Below are 22,667 nucleotides of genomic sequence, written 5' to 3'. Positions count from 1 at the left end.
AGAATAAAAGAGCAAGCAAGTGAAACACTAATTTCAGAATGCTTAGCCAAACAACAGATGAATTGCCTCTTGTTGCAGAGATTAGGCGATCTGTAATGTGTCTTTTAGGAAGCTAAAAATGCTTTAGTCCTTAAGAAATAAATGAGGAATCAATTAAAAGTAGTATTCCTTATGAGAGAGCCTATGGCATACTGGCTGCCATCTGATTTATTCGGTGGATGGGTTGCCTATTGGATGCTTGGTGACATATAGAAGAGTTTTAAGGAGAGCAATGCTACCTACTATTAAGCTTTCTGAAGTTTCCCTTAACATTTTTATCTGTATTGGTACACCTACACATTTTTGAGAAGAAGGACTATTAGGATTCTTTCCAGTTTTGAGGCTTAGTCCCATTGCTGACACTACTTCACATATAAAGAGAGTGAAAAAGCATTAACAAAACAAGGCTAAAAGTATACTAATATATTAAGTGTATTGTATTGTATTTTGCTTGGTTGAGGGAATGAAAAATATTCCACTTTAGAGAAGTGAAAAGATGTGTACGGTGGTGCCTTGACCTATGAACATCCCCACTTACGACCATTTCGAGTTACGACCAGCTCCGGCCACAAAATTTTGCTTTGAATTGCGGCTGGAGCTTCCAAGTTACGAACAGAAAAAGGCAGGGGGAAAAGGTGGGAAATTCAAATTGCTAACTGTTGGTAGGCGAAGAGGCTGCTTCTTTGTAGCTCTTTCGTGCCCCAACAGTTAGAGTGAGTGCGATGGGAGGAGGCTTCGGTTTTGAAGCCTCCTCCTGGTGAGGTAAGGTGCTGCTTTCTCCTTTTTAAAAACTGTTCTGGGTGGGGTTTGCAGCATGGTTTTGGGCTGGGGGTTATGTTTCTGTGCTGTGATGGGTCTTGGGGGTCTTGGTTTTTTTTTTGGTATTTTTCCCCATTTCCAATGGGTCTTGAGGGATTTGTTTGCTTTTTGGGTTTTTTCCCCATTTCCGATGGGTCTTGGGGGGTTTGCTTGCTTTTTGCTTCCCCTTTTTTTGCATTTCCGAGGGATCTTGCATGTTTTGCTTGCTTTTTGCTTTGCTTTCTTCATTTCCGATGGATCTTGCACGCATCGGTTGCTTTTTGCTTTGGTTTTTTTGCCTTTCCGATGGGTCTTGCATGCTTTGCTTGCTTTTCTGGCTAGAACGGATTAATTGCATTTTCAATGGGTCTTGCAGTGATTTTTTTGGTTATTTTTTTCTTTGGGTAGAATGGATTAATTGCATTTCAATGGGAAATGGTGCGTCAGCTTACAACCATTTTGAGTTGCGACCGGAGTTCCGGAACCAATTAAGTTTGTAAGTCGAGGCACCACTGTATCAGAATGGCTAAAACTCTAGAAGTCCACCAGTGGTTTTGCTCTTGGAAGGATCAGATGAGGCTATGATTTATAGAAATAAAACCAATACGTTATAGCACATTGGAAATTTGTACCAACTGATTCAGAGACAGTGAATTAATTTAAAGAGATTTTCTTTAAAGGACATTAGGCAAAATGAAATGAATTAGGGTTTTGTACCTGCACAAGATTCAGTGCAGTTTTGGAAGGTGAGTGGGGCTTCCCAAATGAATAAATTATATACTTCTCCAGGGGTGTGCGGTTTTCCTAAATGTATAATTTAAGTGTTTTTTTGTCTACTAAGTTTTCTTTCTAACTTTATTTTGTGTTTTTTGTACTGTATTATACTGTAGTTCTTTTATTTTGTATTTTTCCCCTTTGCTTTACTGATTTAAATAAATAATAAAAGAGAAATGAATCAGACAGTAAACTGATTTTGTGTAATCTTACTTTTGGTTTCCATTATCTGAAGTAATATATACTTCTACCAATATCTCTTGAAGTTAGTTTAGCATGACCTAGATCTTCATATTATGAAGTTTCTTCCATTTCGATAATGCTGAATTGCTTGAATGAAGCTTCAGCACTAGATAATCTTCCTAGGGAAATATTTGTGAAGGAGCAGAAAACGATAAAATGGCTCTACTCTCTGATGCTTATTTAAGACATGTTTCAGCTATATTTCCCATTTATTATTCACATATTACCTCCCACCACCTCTTCTCAAATGAACAGTTCCTTTTTGATAATTTTTTTGTATCCCAAGGGGCATTATAGCTTTCCTCAATTTGCTGGCCAAAGCATGCACTTATGTTGCTTGAAGAGGGGTTTTCTTATAATAATTTTATTTGTAGTTTATGCAGTCAACAGTTAATAACTGGAATATATATTGTTACAAAACCAGTCATATCTGTTATAATGACATAGTTTAACAAAACCTGTGATGGCCTCTGAACACATAGTCTGGTAATAAATTTCTCCTGTCTCTTTGAGTAACAGGATATCATATATAGAATGTAAACCAGCATATCAGAAATTCTTATCAATTTGAAAAGGGCAGCTGTGAAGTTAAAGAAAGAGAACAGTGGGTTTTTGGTGTGCATTCTATATTTCTCAGTTCACCTCTTCTTTTGTGCCATGTCTGTGTTCCTGGAGAAGCTTATCATTATTTTAAAAATGAAAAAGGAAAGGAAAAGAATACCCTGCAGGTAAAAGGTCTCTAGCAATCGCTAACAAGACCCAGTATATGAACCTGATAAAATTGGGGGGAAAACAGCAAGCTGGAAGATCTCAAAAAGAAATAAAGCAGACCACCTGCCTGTCTTTTTGTATGCGATACTTCAATTATGTTTTTTCAGTCTCTTTGTATATGTGGTAGACTGCCTCTGCTTGTATACGTGCCTTGTCCTTTGGCCCTGACCTGTTGATCCTTTTTTTAAAAAAAAATCAACTTTTCACTGTTCAGCTGACAGACTGAGAGAAAGTGAACAATGGAGCAAGAGAAACAGGAAGACTAGATGGGAGATTGTGCTTCCTGGGTGGAAAGATTGCCTGATATAATGTAGGAGAAATTGTCCTAAATAAATGAGAATTTTTATATGAGTTTTTAATTGTTTTCATGCTGGGTGCAGTTACATCTGGTAGATAAAAGTATCCTATCAGTTTTTGAATGTGTCAGGGTATATTCAGAATTGTTTTGCAAAGAACAGAAATCTTTATTCTTGACTTCTCCAAGGTCCAGATAATAATTATTATGTATAGTGGATGGAGGCTGAAAAGCACAAGAGTGCCTTTATAGTTAAGCCAGATAGTTAAACTATACATGATAAGAGACCTTTGGGTAGTGTGGGCGGCATATAAATTAAATAAATAAATAAATAAAAGCTGAACATTCTAAGCACTGAATATTCTAATATCCTTACTGATCCATAGAGTCCTCACCTCTTAGTGGGTGCATTGGTGAGGGAGCACTGATGAATGAATACACAATAATCAGATTTTCTTTAAGATCAGAGGTTCCTAACTTTTTTCAAGTCACACACCCCTTTTCTATATAGTCAAGTAACCTGTCACCCTCTGGGTCTTAATGATCATCATTAAAATTTCTGTACCTAAAGACTCCATTATATATCATACTCCCAGCCGCTTCTGTACTGCATAGATGTCTGTCTGCATTTGAAGAAATGGGTTACAGTCCACAATATATTACTTTATTACTTTATTTAATTTATTCTGTTTATATGCTGCCTTTCTCCCAGAATTGGGACTCAAGTCAGGTTTAATTCACCTTTTTAAAATCAGGCCTCCCTCTGACTAGATCTGCCCATCCTGTAAGATCTTCTCAGACTGGTCAGTCTTGACCCGAAGAGAGGCTTGGAAAACGATGACCAGAAATCGGGCCTTCTTGGCGGTTGCCTCACAACTTTGGAATAGTCTCCCTTCTAAAATTCAGCAGACTAATATAGCTACTGGAATTTTTTTGTGAAATCAATTTTTTTAAAATTTTATTTTTCAGTACTGGTCTGTGGGCTTCATGGTTGCCAGATTCTGTTCCATGTTCATAGACTGAATCATGACCATTACTGCATTATTTGAACCTCCAATTGCAACTCTCACTGAGCCACAGTAAAATTATATTTTGCCCTTATAGCTTTTGGAGAAGTTGTGGGATTAACTATTTTAGAATTAAAATTTGAAGTCTATAAATACAGAATAGGTAATTATGCTGTGAGAAAATTGATTGGTCCATATAACACCTTTATTCATCTGAACATATTCAACATATATTTTTGGTTTGAGGGGGAATAATGAGACTGTTTAATTGGTTATCTTCAACATTTCTAGAATCATAATTTTGCATCAAACATTCACGTTGCTTGGACTGGCTGGTAACTTGTGTATAGTCTGTTAGTAAACTTCAAATAATCTTTTGTCTAACTGATGTAGCATAACCCAATACATTATTGTTGTTTTAGAAGAGGTGGCTGTGTTAGTCTGTGCTAGCATATCAGGCCAAAAACAAAATATAAAAACATTTATGGCACTTTAAAGACTAATTGCTATATTTTAATGTGACAGTCTGAGAATGTAGACTTGTTCCCAAAATCTCACATTAAAATATATAATTTAGTCTTTGAGATGGTGCAGCTGTTTTGCCTTCTTTAGTTTTTGGTTTTGACCTAATAAATTGTCTTCTTTTTGGGCCTAAAATTTGCCTGAGGGAGCCAAACTAAGGATGTGTCATTTGTTGTTGATTTCTTGGACTCCAAATCTGAGAGTTATCCATTCTAAGAGTTCCACCAGCTAAACGTATGCCTAAATTGTGCTTACCTGGGGAAAGACTGGGCTGGAAGGTTTCATAGCCTTGGATAAGCTGAGCCCTTAGCTAGCTTCCTGTTAGAAATGGAAGTTGCTTGACACTTTGTTAATGTTACTGGCAATGTTATCTTGCAGTTTTCCTGTTCCTTTTCCAGGACAGTTTCTGATCAGACGTCTCCCAATATGTTTGAAATTACTAACTTGTTCAAACTTGCACGAATCTTTCTTGGTTTTCCAAAGACTACCACCTTTGTTTTTGTATAATTTATCAGAAGACAATTCTTCTTGTGCTGTTATAACCAGACTTCACAATAAGAAATAATCCTTAGTGAGGACACTGCTGCTTTGAAAAAAAGATTAAAAACAATAAATGCGACATTCTCTAACAATATTCACATCTGTTTATAATAGGAAGGGTACAAACAAAGAATGGCTGGGGTCCTAATGAGGCTTCCAGTCATTGGCATAGGGTTTCAGTGGAATATCTCCTCCGCAAAAGACAAGTATTTTGTCAGTTCCCCTTCCCTATACAGCTGCCCCCAAGTTCCTGTTGATTCCCAAAACCTCCAGAGCAGATTGTGGCAGGAGAAGATAATGACTCAAGGATCTACTGGAAAATGGACAGCAGTTGTCCAGAGGAAAAAGAGTCCTTTAGAATTAGATGGAAATGTCTCCTACTGGTAGCCTTCACCTCTCAAAGGGTCCTATCCACACCATCAGGCTGCAAAAACTGAAACTTATCCATTAATACAGGACAAACAGGGGCCATAGTTACATTCTATATTAACTACAGCATCCACATCAGATTGGATCCAAGTGATTTTGCCTACAAAGTGTTGTGCAGATTCCAGGATCAAGTAGAATGTTGCAAGAATAGAAAGATATGTCAGCATACTTGTGCTGACTTGTAACTGCTGCAGAGGCTTTTTGTGTCTCCAGCAGCAACAGGAATAGTGTTGGACTGTTTTGACCTTTGCAGAGCCAACTGAGAGCCTCAAGTACCAGTTTGCTATAATCTCCTTCAAAAGTAGTCCATCTTAAATTGCAACAACCTCTGTCAATGAAAAGCCATTGGAAGACCTAAGAAGAGTAGGCAATCTAGATTCTCCATTGCTAGGTATTTCAGAGTCTAGAGATCAGTATCAAGAAAGTTCTTTCGAGTGTTTGGTAGGTGCTTCTGAAAGTGGCAGACTTGAGTGAAGAGCTTCGTCTGAAGATCTGAAAAACCTGGGTTAGCTTGTATGTGATTTTTGTTGTTGTTATGTGCTGTTCAGTTGTTAACAATTTATGGGATCTCCAGAAGGTTCTATCCTTAACAGCCTGCAAAGTGTTGGATTCAAAGCATGGATTCCTTTACTGGTAATCAATCTAGCTCATGTTTGGTTGTCTTCTTTTCTTCCATCTTCTCGTTTTTCCAGACTTACTGTCTTTTCCAGTGAGTTTTGTATTCTCATGATATGCCCAAAGTACAACAGTCTATATTTTGCTTCTTTTCTATACCGTCATGGTTCTCTGAAGCAGAAATTTGCAATAAACAGGCTGTTGGTTTCACAGAATTCTATGAATTGCCCTCCTGCTTCATTTCTGACTCCTAGGACAAATTCTGTGACCTTTGATTCTGTTTTATTTCCTACTTCTATGTTTTGATTACTAATGGTTATTAGCATATTGTATTGGGACGTGGTGGCACTGCGGGCTAAACCGCAGAAGCCTGTGCTGCAGGATCAGAAGACCAAGCAGTCGTAAGATCGAATCCACCCGACGGAGTGAGCGCCCGTCGCTTGTCCCAGCTCCTGCCAACCTAGCGGTTCGAAAGCATGCAAATGCGAGTAGATCAATAGGGACCACCTCGGTGGGAAGGTAACAGCATTCCGTGTCTAAGTCGCACTGGCCATGTGACCACAGAAGATTGTCTTCGGACAAAACGCTGGCTCTATGGCTTGGAAACGGCGATGAGCACCACCCCCACGACTGGACAAAAAATTGTCAAGGGGAACCTTTACCTTTACCTTTATTAGCATATTACCATGTCCTGTTTCGGTATATGATCAGTTTCCTTCTTGATACTTCCATAAAAGCTTTCAGTTTTTTCTTCAACAGCAACTATTGTTAGGACATCAACTTTAGTCGTGGTTATGTTGATAGCTTTTGGCATTAATCTGATTGATACTGTTCAGTCAGACTTTGTGTAATAGCCCTTGACTACTTATGCTATATCTTGCCTCAGTATTAGAGCCATAACATTTTTTCTGATTTTGTCATTTCCAGAGTGAAATCTCTTATAATTGTAGAAGTGTCCAAATCCAGTCTATTTAAGTTCATCCACACAAAGTAATGCCATTTTTAAACGTTTAACACAGGGGTGGGCAATTAATTTCCATGGGGGGGGGCAACATGAAAAATCTGAACTGTGTTCGGGGGCCGAACCAACTTTACTTAAAAATAAAATGAAACAGTGATATTATGAATTTTTTTATTTTAAACTTGTTAATCTTCACAAATACTAAAGAGGTTTTTGCGGTATGTTAAAGATAAGCAACTGATCAACTTTGGACAAAAAGCTATAAATGGTTTTGATGTTCAAAACTGTCCACAGGCCGGACAGGAGTGGCCCGTGGGCTGTATGTGGCCCTCGGGCCACACTTTGCCCAGGTCTGGTTTAACATCTTGCTTTACAGGTTTGAGTTTATGTTGATTCCTACTTTTCATATTCTATGTTTCAATTGTACTGCCCAACTGCCTTGCAGCATCACACCTTTTGTTTGCTTCTGTGCACATTGACACATCCTTTTGACTTTAATTTGGTTACTTCATTAGTGACAGTACTATTCATAATTGTCCTTTGCTCTGCCCTATTTACTGAGAGCCTTCCACCCTGTAAGTCTCATCTCCCAGCGCTATCTTTTATTTCATTTAAATTGTCTCACCACAAAGTTTTCAAAATATAAAATATTCACAAACGGTTTATTACTGCCTTCTCTATGTTGTACTAACAACAGTTTGTGTGTCACATCTGTTTTCTGTGAAATACCCTCGACTGCTGTCACCTTTCTGTATAGCTGTTATGCAGGAACTGCCCTCCAGGAGTTTCTCTGCCTTATCACCAATGAAACTATCAATTTTCTTCTGCTGATGTGAACATCAGTCCTGAAGAGAGTGAATGTGTCTTAGTTTTGTTTCTCAGTTTTGATCATTCCTTCTTGGGGCACCCTGCTAGGAGTCCTGACTTTTATCAGAACCTAGTCTGCTGAAGTACTGTATAGCTGACAGCTTCCCTGAAAACTTTGAATAATAGAATCAAAGAATAGTGAAGTCAGTAGAGGCCTATAAGGTCATCTGGTCCAACTCCCTGCTAGATGCAGGAAAAAAACTCAAAGCATATCTGCCATGTGGCCGTCTAACTTTCTCTTGACTGCCTCTCTTGAGTGTTGGAACACTCGCCACCTTTTGAGATAATTGGTTCCACTGTCTTACTGCTCTAACAGTTAGGAACTTTTCCTGATATTCGGCGGAGATCTGGCTTTCTGTAACTTGAGCCCATTGTTGTGTGTCCTGCACTCTGGAACGATCGAGAAAAGATCCTGCACCTCCTCTGTATAACAGCCTTTCAGATATTTGAAACATGTTATTATATCACCCCATGTCTTCTTTTCTCAAGACTAAACATGCCCAATTCTTTCAGTCTTTCCTCATAAGGCTTGGTTTCCAGCCCCCTGATCATACTTGATGCCGTCCTCTGAACTTATTCCAATTTGCCAGCGTCTTTCTTGAAGTGTGGTGTCCAGAACTGGACACAATACTGAACATGAGGCCTAACCAGTGCTAAATAGAGGGGAACTAGCATCTCATGGGATTTGGAAACTATATTTTTTTTAATGCATCCTAAAATAGCATTTGCCTTTTTCATAGCTGCATTACACTGTTGGGTCATATTTAGCTTGTGATCTATGACAATTCCAGGATCAATGTATTCGCGGAGGTTTTCACGGCCAGGATCTAATGGTTGTTGTGGGTTTTTCGGGCTCTTTGGCTGTGTTCTGAAGGTTGTTCTTCCTAACGTTTCCCCAGTCTCTGTGGCCAGCATCTTCAGAGGACAGCACTCTGTACTCTGGTGTAGTTGGCTGGGAGTGCAGTATTTATGGCTGTGAGATAGGCTTTTGTCTTTTTCTGTAGATGGGTGATTAGTGTGTCTTCTTGTGGGTGTATTGTTGTGCTAAGGAGAAGAGATTATCTGTCACTGTGGTTGATGGGTGTCGTTAACTGATCTTTTATGTGTAGTGATCCCCTGTCCTTGTGGCTGGGTGGAGTTCGTTGACCTTTTGCACACTGTATTTTTGAGAGCTGGGAGCCAAGTTTTGTTGAGCTTCACACTTTCCTCTTTTTTGTTGAAGTTCTGCTGGTGCTTGTGGATTTCAATGGCTTCCCTGTGCAGTCTGACGTAATGATTGCTGGTGTTGTCCAGTATTTCAGAATTTCTTGTCCAGTTTGTTTTAGGGCATGTTCAGCTACTGCAGGTTTTTCTGCTTGTTTAGTTTACAGTGTCTCTCATGTTCTTTGATTCTGGTGTGGATGCTTTGTTTTGTCGTTCCAATATATACCTGTCCACAACTGCAAGGTATCCGGTATACTCCTGCATTGGTGAGGGGGTCCCTTCTGTCCTTTGCTGACCGTAACACTTGTTGTATTTTTGTGGTGGGCTTGAATACTGTTTATAGGTTGTGTTTTTTCAAAAGTTTCCCCATGCGGTCCGTGATCCCTTTGATGTATGGCCGAAATACTTTATTTGTGGGTGGGTGTTTTTCTTCTTCAGTTCGCTGTTGTTTTCTTGGTTTGATGGCTCTTGTGATTTCATTTTTGGAGTAGCCATTTGCCTGTAGAGCCCAATTCAGATGGTTGAGTTCGGTGCTGAGAAACTGAGCTTCACAGTTCCTATTTGCACGGTCTACCAGCGTTTTGATTATGCCTCTTTTTTGCTGTGGGTGGTGGTTGGAGTTTTTGTGTAGGTATCGGTCTGTGTGGGTGGGTTTTCTATATAACAACAACATGAACAACAACATGTGACATATTACGCTGTGTCATGATTTATGTAACAAAAATAAAGCCAAAATGGAGAAGCCATGTGTGAAAACTGAGTACACCTTATGATTCGTTTAGCTTGTAGAACCTCCTTTAGCACATAGGTTGGGAAACAGGGGTAAATTACCCCAAATTGGGTAAAAGTGAAAATCCTGGGGGTAATGAGCAGAATGCTACCTCCTCCCTCCCACCCCCACCCTCTGCAGCCAAAGCTCAAATTGTAAGCCACATCTTCCTGTTACTTCCTTCATTGCAGCAGGGTACTCCTAAATCCTCCGTTCCTTCAGATTGGAGATAAACCTCCCTAATTGGTTACAGCTAGGGATTAGCCCCAGGCAATCAATCAGTCTGGGGCTTCTGAATGACTGCTTCCTCCGGAAATGACTGCAAACAAGCAGCAGGAGGGAAAGGAGCAAGCAAGGGAAGGAGGGAAGAAAGGTGCGAGAGACCGAGGACTTCATCAAGCTTATTTAAATGAACAAAATGAAGGGAGGGATGGTGTGTGTGTGTGTGTGTGTGTGTGTGTGTGTGTGTGTGAGAGAGAGAGAGAGAGAGAGAGAGAGAGAGAGAGAGAGAGAGTGAGTGAGTGAGTGAGTGAGTGAGTGTGTGTGTGTGTGTGTGAGAGAGTGACAGAGACTGGCTCAAAACTGTGAAAATGAACAGGCAGTCAAGCAAAAGAAACTGAATTAAGGCGGGGGGAAGGGTGGCTTTTTAAGGTGCTGTCAAGGTTTATCATTGCTTTCCTTCCAAGAAGCAGGTGTCTCTTAATTTCGTGGCTGCTGTCACCCTCTGCAGTGACCATGGAGCCCAAGAAAGTAAAATCTGTCACTGCTTCCATATCTTCCCCTTCAGTTTGCCAGGAGGTGATGGGACCAGTGGCCATGATCTTAGTTTTTTTGATGTTGAGCTTCAGACCATTTTTTTGCACTCTCCTCTTTCACCCTCATTAAGAAGTTATTTAATTCATCCTCACTTTCTGCCATGCTTTTGCATAGTCAATGAAGCAAAAGTAGATGTTTTTCTGGAACTCTCTGGCTTTCCCCATAATCCAGCGCATGTTAGCAATTTGGTCTCTAGTTACTCTGCCCCTTTGAAATCCAGCTTGTACTGTACTTCTGGGAGTTCTCGGTCCACACACTGCTGAAGCCTGCCTTGTAGGATTTTGAGCATAACCTTGCTTGCATGTGAAATGAGTGCAATTGTGTGGTAGTTAGAGCATTCTTTGGCACTTCCCTTCTTTGGGATTGGGATGTAGACTGATCTTTTCCAATCCTCTGGCCACTGCTGAGTTTTCCATTGATTATGATTTAAAAAAGCACACTGGTCCTTTGATATTGGGCTGTGGCACCAGGGTGGGTGACATGGCCTTTAGCCTGGTTTGTTCCTTTTTGCACACCACACATAGAATGATTAAAGTGGTAGGGAAAGCATGTCATTGCTTGCACCACTCTGGCAGCCACTGATGATGATTAAATCCTCTGTGAGCTAGCAAAAATTTAATGCAACTTGCTAGACACATTGGACACCTTACTACTCCCTATACCACACCATGGCTGGAATGCAATGTGTTCCAGCAAAAATAGTGCACATCTTTATCAAATTTGGTGCATCCTGCTAGTTCGATACACAGCCTGTGTAGATTCAGTAATATTTTTAATTCAAATAATGTATGATTTCCTTCCTTTCGAATCAAGGGGGTAATGTCAGCATATATAATTTTTTTGGGGGGGTGGTGGTAAAAAAGTTCCCTGACCCCTGCTTTAGCAGCAATAACTTCAAGTAATTGTTTTCTGTATGACGTTATCTATCTTTCACATTATTGTGCAGGAATTGTAGCCCACTGTTCTTTACAACATTGCTTCAGTTCATTGAGATTTGTGGACATTTATTTATGTGTGGCTCTCTTAAGATCGAGCTGCAGGATTTTAGTCCGGTTGGGGTCTGGACTTTGCCTGGGCCATTGCAACACCTTGATTCTTTTTTTTTTTCAGCCATTCTGTTGTATATTTGCTGGTGTGCTTGGGGTCACTGTCCTATTGCATGACCCAATTTACGCTTAGCTTTTGCTGTCAGACAGAGGACTTCACATTTGATTTTGGAATATTTCGGTATACAGAGGAGTTCATGGTCGACTCAGTAACTACGAGGTGCCCAGGTCCTGAGGCTGCAAAGCAAGCCCAAATCATTTTTGAACACCATGGCTATTTGACACCAGAGAAGCAGTATAGTATGCTAAGGAAAGCATCTACCAGGTAGAACTATTTATTGGCTTTCATTTGGCTTAAATTGCTAGTTCCTGGTGATTTAACTAAATTCCTAATCCCAACTCTGTTAGAGGCAGGCCTTGCCATTGGGCTGTCTTCCCTCCCCAGCTAAAAAGAAGTTCGTTGAGTTTCGAAACAACAGAAAGGGAGGGAGGACTAGATTGCCTATGTGGGCCATAAATTCCAGACTGCTAGCTGAGGAGGAGCTTGAAATCAACATGCATGCTGCAGCTGGTTCCATATAAGAAGCTAACATGGCCTTACACCATCAGCCATGTGAAACCAAACATGTTCCATATAAGAAGCTAACATGGCCTTACACCATCAGCCATGTGAATTTGGGACATTAGTAACAACACATAAGTTTGGAACTGCCTATGAGAACTTGATGCACAGCCTTGAAGAAGCGTTATCAAAAGCTCAGTTTTTTTGTTGATGTTGTTTTATATTCTTAATGGTTGATGAAAGGTATCACCTACTCCTGCATTTTTGCTTTCATGGTGCTTACAGAGTGACCACTTTATAATCTGCCCCAGAATTTTCCCTGAGATTGATGTCAAACTGACTGATTCCTTGGTTTCTTCTTTGTGAAGATAGGAATGACATTAGCCCTGGCATCTGGCACATCTCCCATCTTCCATGATTTAAAGAAAATACTAGGCAATGGTTCTGAGAATTCTTTAGCCCATTCCTTCAGTACTCTTGGATTTAGTTCTTCAGGTTGTGGACATGTGATACATGCCTTAGTTAGATCCTGGCTAGATGTAACACTGTCTACATGGGGCTGCCTTTGAAGATGGCTCACAAACTTGAGCAGGTTCAAAAATGTAGCAGCCAAACTGGGAGTACTGTATATAGTGGCCCTGCTAAAGCAACTGCATTGGCTACCAGTCTATTTCCAGGCTCAATTAAAAGTGCTGGTCATTACCTATAACGCCCTATATAACTTGCGTCCAGACTACTGAAGGACTGTGTCTCCCCATAAGAGCCTTTTCAGCTCTTAAGATAATCAGAGAAGGCCCTCCTCTTGGTCTATTGCCAGTGCAGACAGTTGATGAGGGCACAAGAGAGCCTTCTCTGTTGCTGCTCCCAGCTTATGGAATGCTCTCTCCCTTGGGACGTTAGGTTGGCTCTCTCCCTTCTGTCCTTCCACTAACAGCTGAAGACCGACCTTTTCAAACAGGCTTTTAACAATCATGACTAATGAATATTAAAAAAAAACTATAAAAATGTAATGCAATATTATAAGACTGTAACTGAAATTTTTATGGACTAAATGTGCAGTAAGTATTCTAACACAGAGTGCTGTCCTCCGAAGATGCCGGCCACAGAGACTGGCGAAACGTTAGGAAGAACAACCTTCAGAACACGGCCAAAGAGCCCGAAAAACCCACAACAACCATTCTAACAAAACTTTAAAATGCCCTAACAAAAAGTGATATGATGTTTAATAATATAATAGTATTAGAATGATATACTTTCTCAGTAAAAAAGTTAAAGTTAAAAGATTACCGCTCAGTTAAGTCACATATACAAAAATATTTTAACAGGCAATCTAATTAAAAAACAGACTAAAGCATAAACAATTATAAAATCAGCATATAGTATATGAAAAATCTTACCCACCCGCCTTGGTAAGTTTTCTCTAATGATGCATCATTTGTTCCATTCCCTGGCTGTTTTTTTGTCCATTGTTTATATCTCTGTTATTCCTTTATAAACAACCCTGTCTGCAGAATGTATTTGTTTATATTATTTATATGCTGCCTTTCTCCTCATATGTGACCCAAGGCAGCTCACAGTAGATAAAACCACAGATTTAAAAGCACTATTTCTAGCAATCTAGTTGTTTAAATGGATTGTTTTGCCTTATTGCTTTGAATATATTTTGGTGTTCTTTTTTGTTTATTGAGGAACTTTGTTTTTGTTTATTGAAGTTAGATCTTCTTGGAAGGGTGAATTAACCAACCAGTTTCCAACTAACAAGTGGGTGAAGCAAGGATGCATCCTTGCTCCCTCCTTGTTCAACATTTTTATGAATGATCTAGCTCCTTGTTTAGCTAATGTGGATTGTCACCCTCCCAAGTTAGGGGTATACTCTGTTCTGCTGCTGCTTTTTGCAGATGATGCCGTTATTCTCTCATGGACCTGTCCTGGTCTGAAATGTTTGATTAATAGATGTGTGGAATATTTGGACAAAAATAAAATGCAATTGAATTATAACAGTTAAGTGAAACCCTGCTCTCCACCATTGTGCAGCAACCAGAAGAAGATGACATGACTGTATTTGAATATATGTAGATTGTTGTACAGTACATGAAAAAAAAATCCCCTGAAAATAAGCCGTAATGTGCTTTTTGAAGCAAAAAATTAATATAAGATCCTGTCTTATTTTCGGGGAAACACAGTAACAATATCAATTAGGTCGAACAGTACAAATATTTAGGTATTCTTTTTCACTATAAACATTCCTGGGTTCCTCATCGCAAATCAGTTTTAAACATAGTGAGGCTTTCTGTGCAGTCCTTAGTTCGATTTTATTATGACACTGGCAACTGATATGTCCTGGCAGCCCTACAAGTTTTTAAATCTAAAATTACCCCACAAATTCTGCATGGCATCCCAATTTGGCAAAATGCCATTGATTGCTCAATTGAACAGCTACAATCCCACTTCTTATGTAAGGTATTAGGTCTACCAAGGTGTGTTCCCTACTCGAAGTTTTTAATTCTGGTTAAAAATGTTTTATAACTCAGACCAGGTTCTGCAAGATTCCGACCCTCCTTTTAGGTCTACTGCCCTTTTTAAAAAACTGAAACTGGTTGGCTCAGATATTGACTTTTTAGGTTCACTAAGTCGAGAGCTAGCATTTCAAACAGATAAGAGATGAATCATGGATGTTGAGTTTCAGGAATTATAGAGCGCAGCTGATAAGTCTTGTTCCCCATTGTCTCTCCACATTCCCTTTAAAATGGGAGAACCAGCTGCTTTCCTCACGTTGCTTAAAGGGTCCACAAAACCACAGGGCCTTTTCTCTGGCCAGATGTAATGTCATGCCTGGTGCTGTATCATATGGTAGATATAACACAATCCCTTATCTCGAAAGGTATTGTCCATGTGAGCAGGGTGCTTTGGAAACCCTTACTCACATGCTCTTGCACTGTCCTTTTCATCAGGACTGTTCCAAAAAGTATGTCACCTCAATATTATTAGAGTTTGAAGGGAAATCCGATCTGGACAAGGTCCGTTTTATGTTATCAGTGGAGGTGGTCGACATTACTGAACAAGTAGCTGTTTTTCTTGGGTCATTTGTTAGGAGGCGAAGCCCTAACATTGAAAGAATGTATTTGTTTCACCTCCCTGTGAATCCAGAAATTTAACAAACTAGCCTAAGCGAAGTTCCTCCATAGCGCCGCCATTTTCGTGCCCTCGGTAAGCGAGGGCAGGGCGCGAAAACACTTGCGGTGGCCATTTTGGGCACCCGGCGGCCATTTTGGAACTGCCGATCAGCTGTTCAAAAAACATCGCAATGCGAAGATCAGTAAGCGAAACGCTTACCGATCATCACAATGCGATGTTTTACCCATTAAAACATCGCAATGCGATCGCATTAGCGATCTTAAAAAAAGATTGCTATGCCAATTTGTCGTTAAACGGCGCACTCGTTATGCGAGGCACCACTGGATATGTATATCTTTTAAATCAACAATTTCTGGTATTGGTTGTTGAGGGTTTTTCGGGCTATTTGGCTGTGTTCTGAAGGTTGTTCTTCCTAACGTTTCTAATATAATACCTAATTTCTGGTATTATATTCAGCAAGAGCATTTCTAGTTTAAAGGTTATATAAGGCCCTAAATGGTTTAGGACCTCAATACTTGGCGGAATGTCTACTCCCACTATAAAACACCGGTATGGGTGTCACCTATAGAGGCCTTTACACAATCTAATCTCATGACAAAAGCAAAACTTTTAAGATACCAAGATTTATTTAAAAAGGATGGCGAATTAAGGTCTGAAGAAGAGCTAGAGTCACAGAATATTTATATAGACTGGTGGTCCAGAGCACAGCTGGAATCTAGATACACAAAAGACAAAATAGACGTTTTCTACTCAGAACAAACGATGTTTGAGAAGCTCTTATTAGGTTCAAAAGACAAAATCGTTAAGAAAATTAACGATTTAGAAATTAAAATGCAAGATGAAATGGTTAAAGAATGTATGACTAAGTGGGCACAAAATATAGGGCATAATATTGATATTGATCAATGGTTGAAAATATGGCAAAGTAATATAAAACTTACAAGATCGGTTAATTTTAAGGAGAATATATACAAGATGTTTTATAGGTGGCATATGACCCCAGAAAAACTGTCGAAGATGTATACAGATGTATCAAATCTGTGTTGGAAATGTGAAGCACAAGTGGGAAGCTATTAACATATGTGGTGGTCATGTAGAGTAGCGAAACAGTATTGGAAAAGAGTACATGCTATGCTGCAACAAATATTGCTCTGTAAGATGTCATTAACCCCAGAATTGTTTCTATTGAGTATGATACCTGATAACATAGATAAGTCAAAGGAATATATAGTTATATATATAGTTACTGCAGCCAGAATTCTCTATGCCAAAAATTGGAAAAGTCCGACAGTACTGAAACAAGAAGATCTCATAGAGAAGATACAGGAAATAACGGAAATGGACATTTTATCAGAAGTGATGAAGGACTGTCCTTTACAAAAGGCAGCAGAAAGATGGGACTTATTTTACAAGTGGATTGAATCAATAGGTAGCGCATGAATAGCATATATTGAAATGAGAACTTAAACCTGGAAGGCAGAAAAGAGTAAATAGAGTAACTTGGAATCTTGATATAGAATGGACGTTAGTATGTTATTGTTTCTCCTCTTCCCTATTAACCTCAATTCCCCTTTTCCTTTTTGTCACCCCCTTGTTAAAAATAAAAATGAAAAAAAATACTCCCACCAAGTTCTACCCGTGTCACTCGCGCGAGCCAGGAGGTGAGGCTGAGGAGCCTGATGCCAAGGGAGGCCTGGAAGAAAAAAACAAAAAAACGGGCCTTCTCGGCAGTGGCTCCTCACCTCTGGAACAATCTCCCTCCAGAGATTTGCACTGCCCCCTCACTGGGTATTTTTAAAAGTCAACTAAAAACTTGGATGTTCAGGCAGGCCTTCCCCTCCAGTTAATATTTGCTTTTTCACTTCTCTTCTCTTTGTAGTTCATTTTTCATTTTCCCCATCTTGAAGTTTTTAATATTGATTGTAATAATTCCTTTTTTATTATTGCTATTATTATTCCTCTATTGTATTATGACTTTGTAATATTGAGCAGATAGGTGGGATATAAACAAATAAACAAACAAACATACTTGTATGGTTTCTTATATTTTTTTTATCTATCTCCAAAATCATTTTACTGTGTCACGTATCCCCCAGCTATACAAAACAGAGCGCGAAGTTGCTGACAGTATTTTCAACATGAATTTCTAATATCTAACACCCTTTTTGCCAGTTTTTAAATGCCATCTATAGAACATCTTTAAAACATTTTATCTCAAGTTTACTGATTTAATCCATCTATAATTATCATTCCACATTCAAATCCAATCATATATGTCTATATTATAGCCAAAGTTTTGTACCCCTTTCATCATCACAGCTTTCACCCTTTCATTTTCTGAATTCTCTTCTAACAAACAAATATACATTTTTTGAATAATCCTTTCATTAGTATAAATCCACAGCTCATCCACCTGGAATTTCCTCTTTTAAAAGCCCATTATTTTATCTTTCTTCAATCATGATTCTAAAGTCAACTTTTCTGCTGCTCCCACTGCTTTGGTGAATTGTTCTTTCTTCTGAATATTCCGTTTCACGTCCTCTTTAAATCCTGAAATTACCGCTTTAATTTCTAGAGTTTGGGCTTTAATCTGATTCTTAAGTTGATTAATAATGTTCATTTGGATCTCCTGCACAGTGGGGTCTTGACTTGAGAACTTAATCCGTATTGGAAGGCGGTTCTCAAGTCAAAAATTTCTCAGGTCAAATCTGCATTTCCCATAGGAATGCATTGAAAACCATTTGATCCGTATCTGCTCTTTTCCGTCCATAGAAACTAATGGGAAGCTGCTATTCCGCCTTCAACCACTAGAGGGGGATATTTTGTTTCTTTTTTTCTTAGGTCAAGAAAGGTTCAGGGAAGGCAGGGAAAATACAGTCCAGGCAGTCTGAAGACTCCCAATCCACTCTCTAAACGCTGGGAGGAGTGAGGAAGCAGACAGGCACCCTTTTCACTGGCCAACAGTTAACTGAAAGTTCAAATTTTGCACTTTCCCTGCCTCCCACGTGGTTTTTTTTTCCAGTTCTTAACTCAAATCTAAGTATGTAAGTCAAGTCAATATTTTCCTATGAGAGTGGTTCTTAAGTCAAAATGTTCTTAACTCAAGCCGTTCTTAAGTCAAGACCCCACTGTATATAGTTCTTAAAATAATTTTACATTATTAATTTTGATGGACTTGTACATTGGCTAAAAGCTGTCATTTCTGTTTCTTGGGTATGGATTTACTGTATTGTAAGGTAGCAAATTTCACTGAGAAATAAAACCTCTATTTACTCTTTTAGCTTAAATTTGTCCTTAAGATTCTCAATTTACAAAAAAGCCTAACGGTATTTATATCACAGATATACCCAATACACAACAATATCTTGATAAGATATTCATGTTAGACATGAATGACGTTGCGTTATTTTGAGGGGACAGCGCATTTTACACTGTTATACAAGCTGTATACTCACTGTCATTGTACCCAAGTGCCATTTCTTCAGTGTTGTCACATGAAAAGGTATACTAAAATATTTATGAAATGTGAGGGGGTGTACTCACTTCTGTGATATACTGTATGTCTTATTTTTTGTTATTTAAAACTTAGAAAATAATAGACGCTAAAAGGAAAAACCACAAAATTAGAAATCACTATTTTAAAAACTTAAATTGAACAATGGAGGGCCCCCAGTTTTTGAAGTATTAGCATGTGGAGATTTAAACCTCAAGGTAGTGTGTTTATTAAGAAGTAAATCTCCTAATATTCATTGTGCTTAAAATTGCAGCTCTGCCATCTTATAGGTCAGATTCATAATCCATTTTTTTAAAAAATTCTTCCTAGCCTGTGCATATGGCCCAATATTCCTGAGAACAGTAGAGCTAGAAGTATCATCTCTTCCTTATCTTGGTCAAAATGAAAATTTATTCAAGATAATATTGAAACTTTGCAATTGCTGCTCTGCCAAAAATTCTATAAGAAGATGTCTGCAAAAGAAAGTGCTCTTTCAAAGAAATGATAAATTACAGATGAGCACCATATCTTTAATGACAAATGGATTACTGAATACTTATTTGTTTTAAACAAGAATAAAGCCGTTTGCCTGATATGTCTTGAGTACTAAAGAAGTACAGTGTTAAAAGCCACTTTGAATCCTGTCACAAGAACTACTCAAGGTTGCAGGAGAGGTAAAAATCGACAAGATAAATTCTCTTTAAAAAAAGCAATGTTTTTGCAGCAAAATAGTTTTAGAAAGCACATTGTGGAGAATCTGCTAACTGTGAGGGTCAACTATAATGTTGCTAAATGTATTCCTCAGAGTGGTAGGCTATTCACTAATAGAAGTGTTAAAAAGTGCATAGTTAAGGTAATAGAGGAAATGTGCCCTGCGTGGATACCTTCTGTTAGTTGTGTCAGTTTATCTGCATCTACAGTCACCAGGCATGTTGAAGAACTAGGAGATGACCTACATATGTCACTGTCAAGGGGAAAAGTTTTAATTTTTATTCTTTGTCTTTAGATGAGAGCAATGACATTTTAGACACTGCTCAACTACTGAAGTTTATCCGTGGGGTAGATTCCAATTTCAGAATTACGGAAGAATTCTGTACACTGCAGAATTTGAAACTGCAGAACCATATTCTTGAAGGTGTGTGATTCAGTAGAAAATCTTGGTCCAAGTTGGGATAAACTGAAAAACATCACAACTGATGGTGCAAGAAATATGGTGGACAGCAAAACTGGTGTAGTTGCAAGAAAAGATACTGAAATTAAATGGTACACTTATCATGCAGTTGCATTGCATTGTCCATCAGCAAGCCTTGTGTAGTAAGATTCTTCAGTGGTAACTGTGATGTATATTGTATCCATTATTAATTATGTCCAGCGTCATGGCCTTACTCATTGTCAGTTTCAAAAGTTCTCTAAGAGATAGATGTAGAATATGGAGATGTATCGTTCCATGCAGAGGTCAGGTGGCTTAGCAGAGGCAAACATTTTTCAGTCTTCCTCATGAAATTGATGTCTTTTATCAATGAGAAAGGAAAAGGTCAAGAAGATTTTTCTGACCCTGGATGGATTTTTTATTTAGCATTTTTAACTGATATCACAGAACATCAGAACAGATTGAATCTAAGGTTGCAGAGAAAAGGAAAGCATGTGCATGATGTTTATTCTGAAATGAAAGCTTCTGAAGCAAAACGAAACACTTGTGAAGCATGTTAGAAAAAGTAACTTTTCATACTTCTCATGCTACAATGAACTAAAATTTAAGGACGGGAATATACAGTTCAATGTTGAAAGACACATTAAAGCACTGAACCTATTGCAGGTGGAATTCCAGAACAGAGGATCATTAAGTCTGGAAAGGAAATAAGAATGTTTCAGAATCCTTTTGAAGTAGCACCAGAAGATGCGAGTAACTTTTTTCAGATAGAACTGATCAATTTGCAAGCCGATGAAAGTCTCAGAGACATTTACAAAGAAAATAGTCTGTCAGATTTCTATTCTGGTCTACCTGATACATTTGTCAACCTAAATACATTTGCTGCAGGCATGTTCACCGTCTTTGGCACCACATATATCTGTGAACAAACCTTTTCCAAGATGGAAATTGTGAAATCCAAGTGTAGATCAGAACTTACAGGTGAATGTTTACATGAAATTTCAAGGCTGTCTTGTCACAAACCTTGACTTGGATATTAATCCCTTGGTTTACAGCAAACATCCACAAAAATCACACTCACTAGGTAAGCATGTGCATCGTTCCAAAAGTGATTGCATTCAAGCTAACATTTCTTTATTGACTTCCGAATGTTTACTTTGGATCTAAATCAATAGGTTAATAATTTTGTTACATTTTGATTTTAGGTATTGGGTATTCTTATGCAGTACCCATATCCCTGAAGGTTTTGGACCCCTCTTTTAGATCATGCTCAGCTACCATGAATTGGGTGCAAATAGTGCCCAAGATTTCACCGTTACCTGATCTCTTTTCTATACCAGGGGAGACAAAATGTCACCTAATCTAATGAAAGAGAGGTTCCCAAATTTTGGCCTCACGCATTTTTGGGTAACAACTCACAGAAGTCGTGACCATTGATTATGGTATCATCCATGAACTTCTGGAGCCCCAGGTTTGGGAACCCCTGTAGTAGAATTCCGCATAGCGATACTGAGATATAGCCAGTATTCATGAGTGGTGTCATGAAGCAGAAGGTTGTATTCATATAGTTTTTTAAAAATGCAGTTGAACGGGGCTGCTATAGTATCTGAAAATAAAACTGTGGGTGTATGTGTTTACTCTTTGTTTGAGCAGTTTCAGCTTCTGTTACGGATTTCAAGCTGGCAAAAGGGAGTCAGAACCTTAATATGTTTGTACGTTTCGTTTGAATCACCAGTATAGGATACTGCTTTTTAAAAATAGCTCCTTAGTCAGACGTGGTCTGATGAATTTTCTGAATGTTTGTGATGCACAGGTTGAGATATTGAAAGTAGTTGCTTCCCTTTCCTAGAAAAATAGAGGATGCCTTTGAACAGTCTGTGATGAACATTATTTGAAGTTCTGAATAAATGATGTGTGGATAGAAGTGAGAGCAGAGAGAAAGAGAAAGCATAATTTCAGATTACTTAGGTGAAGATTGGAATTCGTGCCTTTTTAGTACATTGCAGATATTTTCAGAGATGAGTCGTGAGTGTAGCTTAAGTGATTTCAGACTTAGTCAAAACGCAGATACTGCTTATCTGCTGATCTATTGATGCCACAGCTTTTTTTATTTGACTAATGCACAGAGTTCTTTTGTATCTTTAACTGGAATTTCCTGACAACCAACTTTGAACAATGCACTGTTTTTCCTGTTTTTGAAAGAGAAACTGAGGCTGAGAGCAGTATTATTCAGTCACAAGTGGAATAGTCAGTGAGCTATTTTCTTATCATATTGTGAAGCCACCAAAGTGTTTTTCCTCTTATGATAACTAATTTTTTTTACATGTAAATCATTTTCCTTTTTTGGGGTGCCAATATTCAGTTGTAAATCAAGAACAAATGTTTGAACCTGATTTTAGTTTAATCATTTACTTAATTTATACTTTTCTGATCGTGCTCTCAAGGCATTAAATGGTAAAACAAGAAAGGTAGAAGACACCAGACAAAATAAAAAGAGGTAGAACTATTTCAAATTATTGGTTTCATCAGAAATTGACAATCCTAGCTTGATCTTCTTACAGTACTTCTCTCTTTCATGCCTTTCCACTAGGCCTATATTTATCCCCTGGAAGGATGGGTGGAGAGACTGCCC

General features: G+C 38.6%; 1 protein-coding gene across 12 annotated transcripts in view; it reads left to right on the top strand.

Annotated features, from left to right (window-relative positions):
• The window catches only part of MAST4 (microtubule associated serine/threonine kinase family member 4), a 329,916-nt gene that overhangs the window by 127,656 nt on the left and 179,593 nt on the right, over positions 1–22,667 (top strand). The window lies entirely within an intron of this gene.

The sequence above is a fragment of the Pogona vitticeps genome, chromosome 2 (assembly GCF_051106095.1).
Source record: "Pogona vitticeps strain Pit_001003342236 chromosome 2, PviZW2.1, whole genome shotgun sequence".
In the NCBI taxonomy this organism is placed as follows: domain Eukaryota; kingdom Metazoa; phylum Chordata; class Lepidosauria; order Squamata; family Agamidae; genus Pogona; species Pogona vitticeps.
The sequence above is the reverse complement of the archived record's forward strand: the minus strand, read 5'-3'. Positions and strand labels throughout refer to the sequence as shown.